Source organism: Arachis ipaensis, chromosome B10 (assembly GCF_059453495.1).
Source record: "Arachis ipaensis isolate K30076 ecotype BB chromosome B10, ASM5945349v1, whole genome shotgun sequence".
NCBI classification, from domain to species: Eukaryota; Viridiplantae; Streptophyta; class Magnoliopsida; order Fabales; family Fabaceae; genus Arachis; species Arachis ipaensis.
The window spans coordinates 38,118,245-38,138,256 of NC_142435.1; the positions used below are offsets into that span (position 1 = coordinate 38,118,245).

The 20,012-nt window shown below is 38.8% G+C and overlaps 1 non-coding gene across 1 annotated transcript; it reads right to left on the reverse strand.

The window, feature by feature from the left end:
- Positions 1 to 1,685: 1,685 nt before the first annotated feature.
- LOC148579735 (small nucleolar RNA R71) lies at positions 1,686 to 1,789 on the reverse strand. The gene has a single exon (XR_015899448.1). It is a non-coding gene; the product is annotated as a small nucleolar RNA R71 (small nucleolar RNA).
- Between the last annotated feature and the right edge of the window lie 18,223 nt (positions 1,790 to 20,012).

The window sequence follows — 20,012 nt, forward strand, 5'->3', positions numbered from 1 at the left end:
TAATAGTTTATCTTCTTCTTCAATCTTTTCTCTTGAATTTTGTTAGAAAGCTTCTCGATCTAATTCCATTGGGTAGTTGTCTTGGGAAAGAAACTACCCATAATTGGAATCCTTCGGAACCTTGGGAAAGGAATGGAGGATTCATGCTAGAGAAGCTTTCTCACAGTGAATTGGATTGGGGTTTGGATGGATATTGTGACATGTAATCCTACCAAATTGTGGTTCATGAAACTGTGTGGTATAATCAGTGATCGAGCATCATCTCTTCTTATGAACATTTAAACCAAGGGATTGGGAATTTGTTCGTTTTTAGAGAGAATTGGTGAGTCAAGGGATTGGGATCCAATTATATAAGATTGCCAAGCAAAATTCAATGAACGCATTGCTTGAGGAAGAGATACACATGTTTTGATTCGGAGATCTCAATATCTCCTATAACCCAATGAATTCCCCATTTCTGATTTCCACTTTCTCTTTACATTCTGCAACTCAATTCATGCAATCACCCCCATTCCCTTTTAATTTCAGCAATTTATCTTCTGCTCTTTAATTCATGCAATTTAAGATTCCGCCATTTAAATTTCTTGTCATTTACGTTTCCCGCCAATTTTACATTCCGCAATTCTCATCTAAATCTTGATTCCGCTCAACTAGAACACACTTCTAATCCGAATTGCTCACTCAACCAATCCTTGTGGGATTCGACCTCACTCTATTGTGAGTTTTTACTTGACGATAACCGGTGCACTTGCCGGAAGGAATTTTGCCGATCGTGCAATTTCCTAAATCGTTAGCATATCTAGTTTATGCGCATCAAGTTTATGGCGCCGTTGCCAGGGATTGGTTTTCGATTGACAATTCTCAAATTGGAAGTTAACTAGATTGAGCATTTTTTTTTGTTTTGATTAATTCAGTACACATTACTTGTTGAATTTTAATTTCTGCACTCTGTTACATGCTTTCTTTCTTTATGCCTTTAAATTCAAGCAACTAACTCACTGACTCACTAACTGTTTGAATTAATTCCTCAACTGCTCTAACCATACTCTTCCATTAACCAAGAGTATTTCACTTGTTTGTTGCCTGTGATGTGTTCTTGTATGACAGGTAGGAGAGGAGAGACATCAACTCCTCCATATACCGAACCAGAGAGGACCCTTCATAGACTGAGAAGGGAAGCAAGAGGGAAGAGAGTACTGGGAGAAGAGGAATCTGAAGGAGAATCTGAGGACAATTTTGAGGAAGCTTTAGATCTCAACATGGATAGAGAAGTTCACAACCATGAGAGAGCTGATGGAAACAATGCCATTCCTGAGAGGAGGGTTCTTAGTTCATACATAAACCCAACCTCTGGGAATTGTGGTAGCAGCATCCAGAAACCACCCATTCAGGCCAACAATTTTGAGCTCAAACCACAGCTAATATCACTTGTGGAGAATCATTGTTCATTTGGTGGAAGTGCTAATGAAGACCCAAACCAACATCTCACAAAATTCCTGAGAATTTGTGACACTGTGAAGTCCAATGGAGTCCAGGAAGATGCATATAAACTGCTTTTGTTCCCATTTTCACTTAGGGACAAGGCAGCTAAGTGGCTGGAATCATTCCCAAGGGGGAGCCTAACAACCTGGGATGAAGTGGAAAGCAAGTTTCTGGCACGTTTCTACCCCCCACAAAAGGTCAATAGGCTTCGATCTGAGGTTCAGACGTTTAGACAACAAGATGGTGAAACTCTCTACGAGGCATGGGAGAGATTCAAGGATTTGACAAGGAAATGCCCACCAGACATGTTCCATGACTGGGTGCAATTGCATATTTTCTATGATGGACTGTCTTATGAATCAAGGAAGGCTGTAGACCATTCATCAGGAGGTTCATTGAACAGGAAAAAGACTGTGGAAGAAGCCATTGAAGTGATTGAGACAGTGGCTGAGAACGAGTACTACTATGCATCAGAGAGACACAACACTAAGGGAATCATGGAGCTGAACCATGTTGATACAATTCTAGCCCAAAACAAGGTGTTTGCCAAGCAACTAGCAGAGCTCACCAGGAAATTAGAAACAAAACAAGTGGCTGCAATACACACACAAGAGCAAGAGGAAGAAAGCACTGAAGGAGGTAATTGGGAAGAGGCCAAGTATGTAGGAAATCAACAAAGGCAACCATATGATCCACATTCCAACACTTACAACCCAGGCTGGAAAAACCACCCAAACTTTGGGTGGGGAAACCAGCAAAACCAACATAACAAGTCCACATACCAAAACTCCAACCAAAGATCATACCAAGCCACACAAAACACTTACTCTCAACCACCATATCATGGCCAAAATAATCAACCTACCCAACCTAACCCGAACCAACAATTTCAAGATCAATTAAACAGGATAGAAGGAGTGCTGGCACACATGGGTCAAGACATAACTGAATTGAAAAGCTTCAGGGATGATGTGAGAACTACCTTAAGAAACCATGGTGAAAAACTCAAGAGGATGGAGTCTCAAGTAGGAGAGCTATCTCAACAGGCCCCCAAATCAACTGCAGTGTTCCCTAGTGACACAGAAAAGAATCCTAAAGGGGAACAAAAGGGAGTGAGATGGGAAGAATGCAAAGCCATCACCATATTGAAAGAAGTCTCAGAAGAAAAAGGAATCAGATCCTCAGAACAGGAGCCAGAAATCTTGAAGGAAGGTGTGGAGGAAGCTAAGCAGGAAAGTGAAACTGAGCAAGCCAAGGAACTGCAAAAAGGCACGATGGAAACATACCAACCAAAAGCACCATTCCCTCAGAGGTTAGGAGGAGGTGAAAAAGGGAAAACCTATTCAAGGTTTTTAGAGACATTTAAGTCTCTCCATATCAATATTCCCTTTCTTGAGATTCTCCATCAAATGCCTACACACATCAAGTATTTAAAGGAATTGTTGAGCAAGAAAAGAGTTTTGAAGGGAGGACAAACGGTAACAATGAACAAAGAATGCAGTGCCCTCATCAAGAAGGACACAGTATCTAAGAAAGCAGACCCAGGAAGTTTTCATATTCCTTGCATCATAGGAGAAACAAAAATTGACAGAGGATTCTGTGACCTAGGAGCTAGCATAAATGTGATGCCTCTAACTCTTATGAAGAGGCTACAACTGAATGAGGTGAGATCCACTGATGTAATCATACAACTGGCTGACAAAACTCAGAAGCAAGCTGAAGGGGTGGTTGAGAATGTGCTGGTGAAAGTGGGAGATTATTACTTCCCCACAGACTTTGTCATTTTGGACATGGAGGAAAGCTACCTACACCCTATCATTCTGGGAAGACCTTTTCTAGCCACTACTAGAGCGCTCATAGATGTAGAACAAGGAGAGCTAATTCTGAGAATACATGATGAACAGCTCATTTTCAAAGTTTTCAAACCTGCATCTGAGCCTGAACCAGAACCTGAAAAGCCTACGGATGATAGTAGTCATCTGTGTTTGGAGGAAAGCAATCCAGCAGCTGAAACTCTAAAACAGTCTTTGGAAGGCAAACAGGAGTTGCAAGAGTTAAAGCCACAAGAATCAATGGAAACAGATCAGAAGGATCCTCCTAGCATAAGGGTCAATGAAGAAATCCTCAAGAGAAAGGGAAGAATGATAGGGAAATTGCCAAGAGGGTGGAGAAACAAGAAAATTCCCACTGAAGGTTTTTCTCCGGGAGATAAAGTGATATCAAGTCATTATCTGCCAATCCCACCTGGCCTCAAAACCATTCCTTCCCAGCTCCCTCAAGTGTTCACAATCAGGAAAGTTCTTTCTATGGAACATTTAGAGGTCATGAAGGAATCAAGTGGAGACGTTTGCATAGTGAGAGGAGAAGACGTCAAGCACTACAATCCACCCTAACAAGGGACAACCGTCAAGCTAGTGACGTTAAAGAAGCGCTTCATGGGAGGCAACCCATGTTTTTAATATCCTTACTCTTTTTTGTGTTGTTTTGCATCTAATAAATCATGGTTTCTTATGCATGAACTTGAATCCTGAGGACAACTGCTGAAAGAATGCACTAAACATTGCATATAAAATACAATTTGTCTCTAAGTTTGGTGTGCCTGAGGGCACCCCAAACTTTATTCAAAATGCATTCAATTTTTCATGCAAAGAGCACAACCAAACATTAAGTTTGGTGTTCCTCTTTGAACACGGTTCATGAAAAGCAAGAAGTTCCTCTGGATTTCGAAATTCATGACAAGTAGACCATTCGCATGTGTTAATACTTTGGTTTCAATTACTTAGGGTAGTAACTTTGTTTAGAATCAAAGAGCCAAAGTGACTATGATTTATTAGAATTATGCACATTCATTAAGGACAACCAATATGGATTTCATGTCATCAGGAGACTTTACCAAACACTAAGTTTGGTGTCCAATAATAAGTGTGCATACATACAAAAGTCACGGCTATAAGCTCATGGAGTCAATCATTAATTTACATGTGCAAGTACTATTCATCATTCACATGAACCAAAAAAATGATAGCAAACTTGTTTGTTTGTGCAGGTACAAAAGAAAAGACAAAAATGGAGGAAAAAGACAAAGGGAGGTACGGTGCTTGGTCAAAAAGAAAGTTCACAAGTCTTTGAAGCTAACACATGGGAAAAGGAAGTTCTGCAAGAAAAGATTGCTACATGTACAACCTAATGCACCCAGAATACTTCCAAGAAAATGAAAAGCAATTCGTCCTTCTCCCTAATTCATATATTTACCATCAAGCCACCCTTCACAAACCACCCTAGCCGTCCATTTTTCACTTAAGGGCCCTATAAAGAACCACTTGGGGAACGAGTTCAACACCACCAAATCTCCTTCATGCACATTTTCTTCATCATAGCATAAACTATCTCTTGCCGAAAACAACCTCCCCACATTTCCAACAACACTTCTTGCTTCACCTTGTCAACTTTAGCTTGTCACTTACCCCAAAACTAAAGAACCAATGGCAGCTTCATCTAGCCACAAAAGAAGAAAAGACAAGCAACCAATGGAGGAGAACAGGGAATTCGATGCAAGGAGATACAAATCAGTTTTCCATGAGATTCAAGCCGAATGGATGAGACCTAAAAGGGTACTAGCTGAGGTTCCCTTTGACCTTGAAAAGGATGAGTTCCCAGGTGTTTGGGAGAAGATCAAAAAGAGGAAGTGGGAGCTCCTGACTAAGCCAATCACTAAAATCAACATCAATTTGGTGAAGGAGTTCTATGCAAATGCAGTGAGGGAAGACTCAACCAAGAAACCCACATACAAAAGCTATGTGAGAGGGGTGGAAGTTGACTTCAGCCCCAAGGCAATCATGAAAACTCTTGGCCTGAAAAACATACATTTCAGCCAAGCAAGTTATGAGGAAAGGATGATAGGAGAACCTGACTACACGACTATTGCTGAAGATCTTTGTGCCATCAGAGCTGAATGGGTGAGAAAAACAAGAGGGGCTCCAAGAGTCTTGAGAAGGGGAGACCTAACACCTGAAGCTAAAGGGTGGTATGCGATAGTTAGGAGATCCATCCTACCCACTGCAAACTCTTCAGAAATAGTCCCTAAAAGAGCCATCTTGCTTCATTGCATTATGGTGGGAGGGGAGATCAAAGTTCATAAACTCATTGCTGAACAGATACAAGAGTTTAGTGAGAAAAGTGACCCTGAATCCTGGCTCCACTTCCCTAGCACCATCATTAGACTATGCATCGATGCCCAAGTACCACTTGAAGATGAAAGACCTAATTGGCTATATCCTGGATTGGCCATAACTGCGTACAGAATGACTCTTGGCCCAACTGCTCCAAGACATACAAGAAGAAGAAATGAAGAAGGGCAACAAGCAGAAGCAGAGCAAGAAGCAGAACAAGAAGGACAGGAAGGAGAAGACAGAGAAGAAGAGCAAGAAGAGCAAGCAATCCCAGAAAGAAGACAACGAATTCCCAGAGACCCCATGGATATGAGCAGAATGCAGGAAATCATGGAAGGAATGTCTCAACAATACATGAGGTCTCAGGAGAGACAAGAGGACTTTCACCTAAAAATGATGGATATGCAAAGGAACTTTGAATCAAGATTCTTAGATCTGCAAAGGGAACAGAATTTACACTTACAGGAATCCTTCAGCCACATATGCCAACACCAAAATGCCAATGTCTTGGCAATCAAGGAAGCCACCACTTTACAGAATGCAAGATACTCAGTCCAAGCTGATTACAACATCAGTTCGTAAATCAAGCTTAACTACATAGGGGAACATCTACACAAGATGGACCCAGCATTCCCAGCTTTTGATGAGTATTTCAAAGGGAGGAAAGAAGGAGAAATAAACAAGGCAATGACCCTTGAAAAAGGAGTGGAAGAAACAATGAAAAAGGCTGGATTCTGGAAAAAGCTCATAAGAAAAGACAAAGGAAGCACAAGTGGTCAAAAAGAGGCAGGAAGCAAGAAGAAGCAGGATCCCAAGAATTAAGAAGAACCAAGCAATAAATAAGAGGTGGTCTCGTTCCTTAATAATCAAATGATAATTGGTGAATTGTCTTTATGAGCTTTCTTTCATCATAAGTCATTTAAGTTTTATGTGGAGTTTTTGTTTAGTATGAATATCTGTTATTGCTTTGAATAAAGTGAATGCCTAGATGTTTGGATATAACTTCACCTTCTTAAACAAGTGCTTGCCATGCTTGTTCTGTTTCCAAAAATAAAAGAAAAGTTTGAACAAAAGTAACTTGGCTAAATTAGTGACAAATCAAGTAGAATTAAGTGGTGGTATGCATGCTTGATTGTTCAGTCAGATCACTGGAAATAGAGTGTAGAATTATCATTTTTTATGTAGAAATTGAAAACTGTCTATGGATCTTGATGAATAAATGTCTTTGGCCATGAAAAAGAAAGAAAAAGAAGAAGAAAAAGCCACTGAAAAAGGGCAACCAAAAAGAAAAAAAAAATTTGAGAAAATAAGCTAGGCACCAATGGTTTGAACTTCTGAGACAAATGCCTGTGGTGTTCATGTATTAAGGATATGCTTGGATGAATAGGTTCTGAGGAGTGTTTCAACACTTGGTAACTTGGGTTAACTAACCCGGGATTATCAACCAAAAGTCCATTATCAAGAGCAACCTAAATACAAAACATTTAGTCACACAAAGAGGTGCTGGGCACCAATGTCTCAAGAAGAAATGTGAACTAAAATGCCTGAAGTGGATATGTGTAGTGCACTGATAAGAAAAAGAAAATGCCAAAGGCTTGTGCAACACATGACACCAAGCAAACAAGGAGCAAAGGAGCTCTAAGAAAAAGAAAAGAAAAACAAAGAAGAGAAAAGTGCCAAGGACATAAGAATAACAAGAGGCCATAGCAGTGTTTGATGGATGCAATGAAAAAGTGATGATCTTACTTGATAAGTATGGAAAAGTGATGCTGCAACTTTCTGCATAAAACCCTTCTGATGAACTTCAAATGCTTGCTAATATAGCCAATGTAATTGCTTTCTGTTTCATACTTTCTTCTCAAATAACTCAGGACTTGCTTAGGGACAAGCAAGTATTAAGTTTGGTGTTGTGATGCCAAAGCATCTTAGGCTAGTTTCACTAGCATTTTTTTGATAGTTTTAGTTGTTTTATGCATTTTCTTGAGCTTAAAGTAACCAAGAATGGTCAAAAGAAGAACAAAGCAATGAACCATCCAAACAGTATGATTTTGATGCAAATTCCATGAGTCTTTAGTTATATTACTTGAATGCTATGAATGGAAGATTTCTCATGAAATTTTGCAAGACTTTGATGCAATTGTTTGGATGATTTCAGGGAAGAAGAGGCTAGGCAAGGAAGCAACAAAGTCAATAAAGGAAGCTTGAATATCACATGTGGAGTTTAAGTTCCAGTTTAAGCCTAAACTGGAGCTTAAACGCCAGAATCATGAAGGCTAAGAAATGCTGAAACTGAAGTTTAACCTCCAGTTTAACCTTAAACTGGAGGTTAAACGCCAGAATGAGAATGCCAATCAGGAAGCATTTCCACGTTTAACCTCCAGTTTAACCTTAAACTGGAGGTTAAATGCCAGAAATAGGAAGTGCACCAGGGAGCCATTTCCACGTTTAAGCTCCAGTTTGACCTTAAACTGGAGCTTAAACGTGTTCGACCAAGTTTTCTCCTCCAGGGTTGCTTTCCCCATTTCCACGTTTAAGCTCCAGTTTAACCTTAAACTGGAGCTTAAACGTGTTCGACCTCCAGGATGCCTTCTTCCATTTCCACGTTTAAGCTCCAGTTTAACCTTAAACTGGAGCTTAAACGTGTTCGACCTCCAGGGCTGCCTTTTCTATCTCCACGTTTAAGCTTCAGTTTAACCTTAAACTGAAGCTTAAATGTGTTCGACTAAGTTACCCTCCAGGGCTGCCTTCTTCCATTTCCACGTTTAAGCTTCAGTTTAACCTTAAACTGAAGCTTAAACGTGCTTCCACAAAAGGCATCACTGGAAGTGTCTGGCGTTTAAGCTACAGTTTAAGCTTAAACTGCAACTTAAACGCCACTCTTGGAAAAGGTTTCTGGGCCAACAATATTGCGGTTTAAGTTAGTATTTGAGCACAAACATTAACTTAAACTTACTCTGGTATGAAACCCAATTGAATATCATGGTTTATGGGATTGGGCCTGAAGGATTGATGAGTCTGAAATTTCAATTTATTGAGTCATGTGTCATTATTTGATTATCACTAAGTTGGCTCAATGACTGTTACAGAATTTGGATCAACAGCCTCATCAAGATTATGGATCATAAACCCAAGGCAAAAGGAAAGCAGGGAGAGGCCTCAAAGCCCAAGAAACACAACAGAAGCTCAATATAGAAAGTGTATAAATAGGATAGAATAGAAGTTAGGAAGGATGAGGACTTTCATTTTTAGCTAGTTTTCATATCTTTGTAATTGAATTCAGAGCTATGACTCACTAAACCCCCTTTCATTGGGTTAGGGATCTCTATTGTAATTCAATGAATCAATAATAGTTTATCTTCTTTTTCAATCTTTTCTCTTGAATTTTGTTAGAAAGCTTCTCGATCTAATTCCATTGGGTAGTTGTCTTGGGAAAGAAACTACCCATAATTGGAATCCTTCGGAACCTTGGGAAAGGAATGGAGGATTCATGCTAGAGAAGCTTTCTCACAGTGAATTGGATTGGGGTTTGGATGGATATTGTGACATGTAATCCTACCAAATTGTGGTTCATGAAACTGTGTGGTATAATCAGTGATCGAGCATCATCTCTTCTTATGAACATTTAAACCAAGGGATTGGGAATTTGTTCGTTTTTAGAGAGAATTGGTGAGCCAAGGGATTGGGATCCAATCATATAAGATTGCCAAGCAAAATTCAATGAACGCATTGCTTGAGGAAGAGATACACATGTTTTGATTCGGAGATCTCAATATCTCCTATAACCCAATGAATTCCCCATTTCTGATTTCCACTTTCTCTTTACATTCTGCAACTCAATTCATGCAATCACCCCCATTCCCTTTTAATTTCAGCAATTTATCTTCTGCTCTTTAATTCATGCAATTTAAGATTCCGCCATTTAAATTTCTTGTCATTTACGTTTCCCGCCAATTTTACATTCCGCAATTCTCATCTAAATCTTGATTCCGCTCAACTAGAACACACTTCTAATCCGAATTGCTCACTCAACCAATCCTTGTGGGATTCGACCTCACTCTATTGTGAGTTTTTACTTGACGATAACCGGTGCACTTGCCGGAAGGAATTTTGCCGATCGTGCAATTTCCTAAATCGTAGCATAACTAGTTTATGCGCATCATTTGGACTCCTTTTTAGCTAATAAATATTTTAGAGTTGTATGGTCTGAGTACACTACTACCTTAGTACCAAGTAAATAAGCTTGGAATTTATCCAGAGCAAAAACAATAGCTAGAAGCTCTTTTTCAGTAGTAGTGTAATTAGACTGAGCAGCATCTAAAGTCTTAGATGCATAAGCAATTACAAAAGGGTCCTTACCTTCGCGCTGAGCCAGCGCTGCTCCTACTACATGGTTGGAAGCATCACACATGATTTCAAATGGTTAGCTCCAGTCTGGTCCTCGCACAATTGGAGCTTGAGTTAGGGCGGTCTTCAGCTTATCAAACGCTTGCATACAGCTTTCACTGAACTCAAACTCAATTTCCTTCTGCAGCAATCTGGATAAAGGTAATGCTACCTTACTTAAGTCCTTAATGAATCGCCCGTAAAAACCTGCGTGGCCAAAGAATGAACGAACTTCCTTCACGGAGGAGGGGTAAGGTAAACTAGAAATAACATCCACCTTTGTTGGATCTACAGAAATGCCAGTGTTAGACACAACATGTCCTAGTACAATTCCTTGTTTGACCATAAAGTGACATTTTTCAAAATTTAATACAAGGTTTGTATTAACATATCTGTCTAACACTCTAGATAGACTATCCAAGCAAAGGCTAAATGAATCACAATATATGCTAAAATCATCCATAAAAACTTCCATACAGTTCTCAATCAGATCAGAGAAAAGACTCATCATGCATCTTTGGAAAGTAGCTGGTGCATTGGATAAGCCAAAGGGCATTCTCTTATAAGCATAAGTTCCAAAGGGACATGTGAAAGTGGTCTTCTCCTGATGTTCAGGAGCTATATGAATTTGAAAGTAGCCTGTATAACCATCTAAATAATAATAATGAGATTTACCTGACAGGCGATCAAGCATTTGATCAATGAATGGCAAAGGGTAATGATCCTTGCGAGTGGCTTGGTTTAGATGCCTATAGTCAATGCAAACTCTCTATGAATTCTGCACTCTAGTTGTCAGAAGCTCTCCATGCTCATTCTTTATTGTTGTGACTCCAGACTTCTTGGGTACTACTTGTACTAGGCTGACCCATTCACTATCTGAAATCGGATAAATGATATCTGCTTCAAGTAGCCTGGTCACTTCCTTCTTGAAAACTTCTAAGATGATGGATTCAATCTTCTTTGAGGCTGATGGATAGGCTTTGCTCCCTCTTCTAAGAATATTCTGTGTTCACAAACTTGAGGACTATTGCCTACTATATCTGCCAAGCTTTATCCAATAGCTTTCTTATGTTTTCTCAGCACACTGAGTAGTTGTTCTTCTTATTGAGAAGTGAGTTCCCTTACAATGATAACTGGGAACTTCTGCTTGTCCTCAAGGTAAGCATACTTGAGGTGTGAAGGAAGGGGCATTAACTCTGATTTCTACTCAGAGCTAGGCTCTGGATCATCTGGGGCGGTTGATAATGGTAAAGTCTTCTCATTATTTTCAGAAAGTGTCCCCACATTTTTCAGGTATATTTCCCATTAAAGCAGATATAGAACTACCTAAAGGAATAGTTTCTAATTCATTAATTTTATCTTTATGTATGCACAAATCCTTTAGAAACTTTGCGTATTTAGGTACCTGTTGAATAACATTAAAAAGGGGAACAGTTACCTCGACCTTTTTGAATACTTCTACCATTTTGAGGTCAAGTTTCATCTGCTTTCTGGTTTTCCCTGCAAGTTGTGGAAAGGGAATAGGAGGGGTGCGATTTGTAGCTTCAGCATCCCTTGGGGATTCATTCTGTGGTTGAGCTTCTTCTTCTTCAACCATGTCTTGTATGTCCTATTCTTCTTCAGCTTCTTCCACTTCCACCACATCCTCTGCTGACACGTTTTCTGATGGGTTTGGCTTCTCATGGTTCCTTTCCTACAGTGTGGTTCCAGACCTTAAAGTGATGGAGTTGATGCCACCCTTGGGATTAGGCAGTGGTTGAGAAGGAATTCAATTAGAGCTTGTAGGTTGATGTGTGGAATTAAGTGAGGAATCCATCTAGGAGACGAGAGGTTGTAAAGTGGCAGTTAAGCCATTCAGACTAGAGTTCAGCTGAGCATGCATGTCTTGTTGTCCTTGTGCAAGATAATGGAGCATCTCGTCATCTGATGAGGAATTAGAATAAACAGTCTGAGAAACTTGTTGTTGGGTTTGCTGGGGTCCTTGTGATTGTCTTAGGTGAGGTGCCCTGTAAGATTGGTTCTGATTCTACTGTCTGTTGTTGTTATTGTTATTCCATCTCCGGTTTCCATTATTGTCTCTGCCTCCTCTGTTAAAGTTATCCCTCCAGCCATGGTTAGAATTATTTCTTCAGCCTTGGTTGGAGTTGTCTTGCCATCCATGGTTATTATTGCCACCTTGGTTGTAGTTGCCACCTTGTTGATTGTATCCTTGATTCGGGCGGTCATAGAAGTTGTGAGTGGCTACCACAGTGTTATCTTCCTGGAGCTGTGGACATTCATCAGTATAATGACTATAATCAGCACAGATTCCGCATACTCTTTGTGGAACTAACTGTTGGCTTTGTTGTGGTAAAGGCTGAGCTTGTTGTGCTTGTTGTTGATTCAAATGCATCTGCTTCAGTAGGTTGGTCAATTCAGATATACTTTGTGTCAGAGCAGTAGTTTCTTTGCTAGAGGAAACCTCTGCAACAGCTTTGGGGTTGCGCCTTTGTCTGTGATTCCTAGTGGACTCAGCTAAGTCGCTGATCAATTGCCATGCTTCATCTGCGATTTTATACTTTTTCAAAGAACCATTACTAGCACCTTCCAGTGTGGTCTTATCCTGGGGGTTCATGCCTTGGGTGAAGTAGTTGATCAATACTAGTTTACCAATCATGTGATGGGGACATGCGTCCAGGAGATTGTTGAAGTACTCCCAATATTCATAGAGAGTCTCTGATTCACCTTGAACAATGCAGGAGATCTCTTTTCTCAGTCTATCTGTGACTTCAGCTGGGAAGTATTTTTCCAAAAATTCTCTCCTGAGTGTATCCCAGTTGGTAACAGTTACTTCAGGTTGGGAGTAGTACAACTCCCTTGCCTTTCCCTCAAGAGAAAATGGGAAAGAGGTTAATAGAATAGAAGTTTCATCTGCACCATGACGCCTAACAGTAGAACAGGCTGTTTGGAAATCCCTAAGGTGCTTGATAGGCTCTTGAGCATGTAAGCCATGAAACTTGGGCATCAAGTTGATCAGTGCAGTTTTTAGTTCAAAATCTGCAGCTGCAGTCGGGTGATGCACTTGATACGGCTGCAGTGTAAAATCTGGGGCTCTTGGCTCCTGGAGAGTAATCCTCCTAGGTGCTGCCATGTTTCCTGCACGTAAATCAACTGGATCAGTAGTAAATGAGCTTGTCTCGCTCTAAGATGACGGTTCAGATTCACCCTCAGAGGAAACTGGTGAATTAATAATAATCACTTCACCACCCTCAGAATCTAACTGACGTCGAGTTCATCTAATATGTGAAAGAGTTCTTTCAAGTTCAGGATCAAATGGGACTAAACTCAGATCAGACAATGAACGCGTCATTCAATGAGAAAGACATGTAACTCATGGTAATAGAAATAAAAATAAAATATGGAAATAAAATAAAATATATACACTAATTAATAATTTAGCACACTATTGCCACCTCCCCGGCAATGGCGCTAAAAATTGATGCGTGGCAAAAGTTAACCAATTAAGAGATTTCAATTAAGAGAACAGCGTTGCACGTATAGCTCTTAACCGACTAAGATCTGTCTCACCAATTTAAAAAGGGTTGTCACAAATTTTAGAAATAAAGATACTGGGAGTATGAGTCCCAAGTCGTCTCCCAACGAGTTGCAGGAAAGAGTGCTAATTTATTGATTAGAAATTTCCCAGAAAGTTGAGTTTGATAATGAGTAATTAAAATCATTGTGAACTGAGGCAGTAAAAATAAACTAAGAATAATTATTGATACTCTGAATAAAAGGCCTTGACTGGGGGAATAATTAAATGGAATTTCTATCTTTGTTGGAATCTTCTCAAGTGTAGTATAAAAAGGTTGTTGTTCTCACTCGATTAGCCCTTACTAAATAAGGAAAAGTATGGTGATTAAACTAACTCTCACCCTCAATTCGTAGTCCTCTCCCTTAGGGAGGTCTAGTGTTAGTAGGTATGGAATTAGCTAACAACGTCCAATTCAACCAAGCACTTGAGCATTCCAACTCAAGTATCTCGTTTTAATCAACCCCCATGTCAAGTAGAAATTCTACTCCATTGACATGAAATTAATAATCATAAAAATATGAGAAGGCATAATTAAATAAAATAAAATAAAGAATTAAAATTAATTAAATAAAAATAACTTCATATATTAATAGATTCAAAACGCAACATAATTATCTGAATAGAGTCAATGAATAATTAATTAAAAATAAGGGAGTAAAGAAACAAACTAAAGTAATTTCTTCAACGGAGGTAATGGCTCTTCAACATCCACAATCCAAAGCAAAAGCATAAACTATCAATGTAACACTAATCTAGATTCAGGTCTAAAACTAAGAGTAATCCTAATGTGATGAATCTGAATGTGTGTGGATACCTCCTTGAGTTTCTGCATGTTCCCTAGGTTTAGTCTGTGTTTCTGGGCCGAAAATTGGGTCAAAATGCAGCCCGAAATCACCCCCAGCAAATTCTATTATTTCTGCAGATCGCACAGGTCATGTGTACGCGTCATCCACATGTTTGCGTCATTCAGCATTTTTCCTTGCCACGCGTTTGCGTGGTTCACGCGTTCGCGTCATTCGTGCAGACTCCAATCCACGAGTATATGTCAGGCACGCGTCCGCGTCATTGCAAATTCTCCATTTTGCGCCTTCGGGTGGGCCATGCGCTCGCGTCATTGCTCGCTGGTCATCTCCTTAGTTTCTTGTGTTCCTTCCATTAGTTTCCTTTCCAATTTCCAAGTCATTCATGCCCTATGAAGCTTGAAACACTTAACATACATATCACGATATTGAATGGGATAAAGGAGAATCAAAATACATAACTAAAGGTTTCTAGGAAGCAAGTTTTCAACCTTGGAGTGATTTTGGGAAGGAATTGTAAATACATGCTTATCATATGAATAAGTGGGTAAAGAATTGAAAAAACCATACAATTAAACACAATATAAATCATAAAATAATGGTTTATCAAAGATCATGATGAACATCAAGAACACATTTTTGAAAATTTTTAAGAAAAGAAACACATGCAAGACACCAAACTTAGAAATTTTTAATGTGTAGACATTATGAATTCGAAAATGCATATGAAAAACAAGAAAAGACACAAAACAAGAAAATTTAAAGATCAAATAAGGAAAATCATCAAGAACAACTTGAAGATCAATGAAGAACATAATGCATATATTTTCAAAAATTAATGAAAAATTAAAAAAAATGCAGTTGACACCAAACTTAAAATTTGACACTAGACTCAAACAAGAAATACAAAATTTTGGTTTTTAAGGTTTTATTAATTTTTTTGTATATTTTTCGAAAGTTATTTTTGGAAAAAGAAAATAAAGAAATTCAAAATTTTTAATAAGAATTAGACATGGCCAAATGACCAGCCAAGCTTTAGCAGAACAATTACAGACATGTCCTTTCTACAATGGAAATTGGAAACCTCGGTCCAAAAGATTAGACATGGCTTAACAGCCAGCCAGGATTCAACATATCTCAAGAAGCTCTAGAATTCATTCTTAAAAATTCTGAAGAACAAATTTATTTTTTATATTTTTTTCAAAATTAAAAATAAAAAAGCTTAAACATAAAATAAAATTACCTAATCTAAGCAACAAGATGAACCGTCAGTTGTTCAAACTCGAACAATCCCCAGCAACGGCGCCAAAAACTTGGTGCACGAAATTGTGATCACACTTTTCACAACTTCGCACAACTAACCAGCAAGTGCACTGGGTCGTCCAAGTAATACCTTACGTGAGTAAGGGTTGATCCCACGGAGATTGTCGGCTTGAAGCAAGCTATGGTTATCTTGTAAATCTCAGTCAGACGGATTCAAATGGTTATGAGTATTGATAATTAAAAGATAAATAAAAATAAAATAAAATAAAATTACTTATGTAATTCATTGGTGGGAATTTCAGATAAGCGTTTGGAGATGCTTTGTTGCTTCTGAACCTCTGCTTTCCTATTGCCTTAATTGAAAGAAAAACAATAGTACTTCCATTAATTCATGAAGAACAACAGAGCTCCTCACCTTAATCTATGAAGTGTAAAAACTCCACCGTAGAAAATACATAAGTGAAAAATGTCTAGGCATGGCCAAATGGCCAGCCTCCAATGTCTAAGGACTAAACGTCCAAAGATGATAAAGTATAATAAAAAGTGCTATTTATACTAAACTAGTTACTAGGGATTACAGAAAATGAGTAACTAAGTGCAGATAGTGTAGAAATCCACTTCCGGGGCTCACTTGGTGTGTGCTTGGGCTGAGCATTGAAGCTTTCATGTGCATAGGCCATTCTTGGAGTTAAACGCCAGCTTGGGTGCCAGTTTGGGCGTTTAACTCTAGTTTTGGTGCCAGTTCTGGCGTTTTACACCAGAAAGTTTTTGGCTGACTTTGAACACCAGTTTGGGCCATCAAATCTCGGGCAAAGTATGGACTATTATATATTGCTGGAAATCCCAAGATGTCTACTTTCTAACGCAATTGAGAGCGCGCCAATTTGTCTTCTGTAGCTCCAGAAAATCCAGTTCGAGTGCAGGAGGGTCAGAATCTAACAACATCTGCAGTCCTTTTTCAGCCTCTGAATCAGATTTTTGCTCAAGTCCCTCAATTTTAGCCAGAAAATACCTGAAATTATAGAAAAATACACAAACTCATAGTAAAGTCCAGAAATGTGATTTTTGCATAAAAAATAATAAAAATATAATAAAAAGTAACTAAAACATACTAAAAACTATGTAAAAACAATGCCAAAAAGGGTATAAATTAACCACTCATCAGTTATTTTACCGTGTTTTTGCCTTCCTCATGCTATGTGGTGCTATATGATGATTATTAATGCCTTATGAGATGCTACATTATTACCTATCTTTCGTTTGCTTATCACCTTAAACCCGCACACCAAGTGTTTGATGAAAGGCACCTATGAGTTTTTGTTTCAAATATAACATAATACTTTCACTTAGTGCCCTTTCTCATTCCATTGCTTTTTCCTATGTGCATTGAGCTTGTTGTCCTTCATGTTTCCCATTCATATGCTCATTCTCTATGATTTGCTTCTTGATATTGATGCTTAGGTGCATACTTCTCATGCTTTTTCTTTCCATGCTTCTACACCTCTTGCATCACATGCTAAGTGACTTGCCCACTATCTCTACTATCGTCTTGCTTACATGTTGCAGCTGTCATGTCACCAAGACACCTAATTTTTTTGTGGCTCTCTTTATCACTTGCAGGACATTATCCATGTGCATTTCTTTGAGTTTAATGTGTGCTCTTTCCCTCTTTTTAGGATGGTTATCACAAAGGATAAAGTAAAGGCACCAAAGAAGCCGCCTACCAAGAAGGCGCTGGTGCACGAAATTGTGATTCACACTTTTCACAACTCCGCACAACTAACCAGCAAGTGCACTGGGTCGTCCAAGTAATACCTTACGTGAGTAAGGGTCAATTCAAATGGTTATGAAGCAAGCTATGGTCATCTTGTAAATCTTAGTCAGGTGGATTCAAATGGTTATGACGTTTTGATAATTAAAGGATAAATAAAACATAAAATAAAATAAGATACTTATGTAATTAATTGGTCGGAATTTCAGATAAGCGTTTGGAGATGCTTTGTTGCTTCTGAACCTCTGCTTTCCTATTGTCTTCTTCCAATCATGCGTGCTCCCTTCCATGGCAAGCTGTATGATCCTCTCGGATGAAAAATACCAGGTACAGCTACCGCATGGCTAATCATCTGTCGGTTCTCACTAGCGTCGGAATATGGCCCTTTTCCTTTTTCACACTGTCATTGCGCCCAACATTCACAAGCTTGAAGCTCGTCACAGTCATCCCTTCCCAGATCCTATTCGAAATACCACAGACAAGGTTTAGACTTTTTGGATCTCAGGAATTGCTGCCAATTGGTTCTAGCCTATACCACAAAGATCCTAATCTCATGGACTCGGTCCGTGTATTAGAGACCCAAGAGAATATACTCTGGCTGTCGTCCAATGACTACGTTGAACATCATGTAGACCGCTTTGTGGTTGTCAGGCACGCGGATCTTGGCTAAGTGAGTAACGAAGATAGTGGGTAACTGTCACGGGTCACCCCTTCATTCTGACTTAGCTGAATTAAGTACAAGAGTATATCTTGGAGAAGAAGTATGTGTGAATTGAAAGAAAAAAAATAGTACTTGCATTGATTCATGGAGAATAGCAGAGCTCTGCACCTTAATCTATGAGGTGTAGAAACTCCACCGTAGAAAATACATAAGAAAAGAAGGTCCAGGCATGGCCGTGTGGCCAGCCTCCAAATGTTATTCCAACCATCCAAATACAATAGTAAAAAGTGCTATTTATACTAAACTAGTTACTAGGGATTACAGAAAATAAGTAACTAAGTGTAGATAGTGTAGAAATTCACTTTCGGGGACCACTTGGTGTGTGCTTGGGCTGAGCATTGAAGATTTCACGTGCATAGGCCATTCTTGGAGTTAAATGCCAGCTTAGGTGCCAGTTTGGGCGTTTAACTCCAGTTTTGGTGCCAGCTCCGGCGTTTTACTCCAGAAAAGGGTCTCTAGTGGGCGTTTGAATGCCAGTTTGGGCCATCAAATCTTGGGAAAAGTATTAACTATTATATATTGCTGGAAAGCCGAAGATGTCTACTTTCCAACGCAATTGAGAAGGCGCCAATTGGGCTTCTGTAGCCCCAGAAAATCCACTTCAAGTACAGGAGGGTCAAAATACACTTCTGCAGTCCTTTTTCAGCCTCTGAATAAGATTTTTGCTCAGGTCCCTCAATTTCAGCCAGAAAATACCTGAAATTACAGAAAAATACACAAACTCATAGTAAAGTCCAGAAATGTGATTTTTGCATAAAAACTAATAAAAATATAATAAAAAGTAACTAAAACATACTAAAAACTATGTAAAAACAATCGCAAAAAGGGTATAAATTATTCGCTCATCACAACACCAAACTTAAATTGTTTCTTGTCCCCAAGTAACTAAAAATAAAATAGGATAAAAATAAGATAAAATACAATAAATTCTAAAATTATCAATGAAGATTAGTTTTAATTAGATGAGCGGGGCTAGTAGCTTTTTGCTTCTGAACAGTTTTGGCATCTCACTTTATCCTTTGAAGTTCAGAATGATTGGCATCCATGAGAACTCAGAATTCAGATAGTGTTATTGATTCTCCTAGTTCAGTATGTTGACTCTTGAACACAGCTACTTTATGAGTCTTGGCCGTGACCTTAAGCATTTTATTTTCCAGTATTACCACCGAATACATAAATGCCACAGACACATAACTAGGTGAACCTTTTCAAATTGTGACTCAGCTTTGCTAGAGTCCCCAGTTAGAGGTGCCCAGAGCTTTTAAGCACACTCTTTTTGCTTTGGACTACGACTTTAACCGCTCAGTCTCAAGCTTTTCACTTGACACCTTCACGCCACAAGCACATGGTTAGGGACAGCTTGGTTTAGCCGCTTAGGCCAGGATTTTATTCCTTTGGGCCCTCCTATCCATTAATGCTCAAAGCCTTGGATCCTTTTTACCTTTGCCTTTTGGTTTAAATGGTTATTGCCTTTTTCTGCTTGCTTTTTCTTTTTTTTTCTTTTTCTTTAATTTTTTTTGCCAAATTTTTTTTTCACAAGCTTTTGCTTTTCACTACTTTTTCTTGCTTCAAGAATCAATTTTATAACTTTTCAGATTATCAATAACAGTTCTCCTTTTTCATTATTCTTTCAAGAGCCAACAATTTTAACATTCATAAACAACAATATAAAAATTATTCACTGTTCAAGCATTCATTCAGAAAATAAAAAGTATTGCCACCACATCAAAATAATTAAGCTAATTTCAAGATAAATTTCGAGCTCATGAAATATTCATCAGAGCTTGTGATTCACACTAAAAAATTTCAAGATAAAATTAGCTAATCTAAGCAACAAGATGAACCGTCA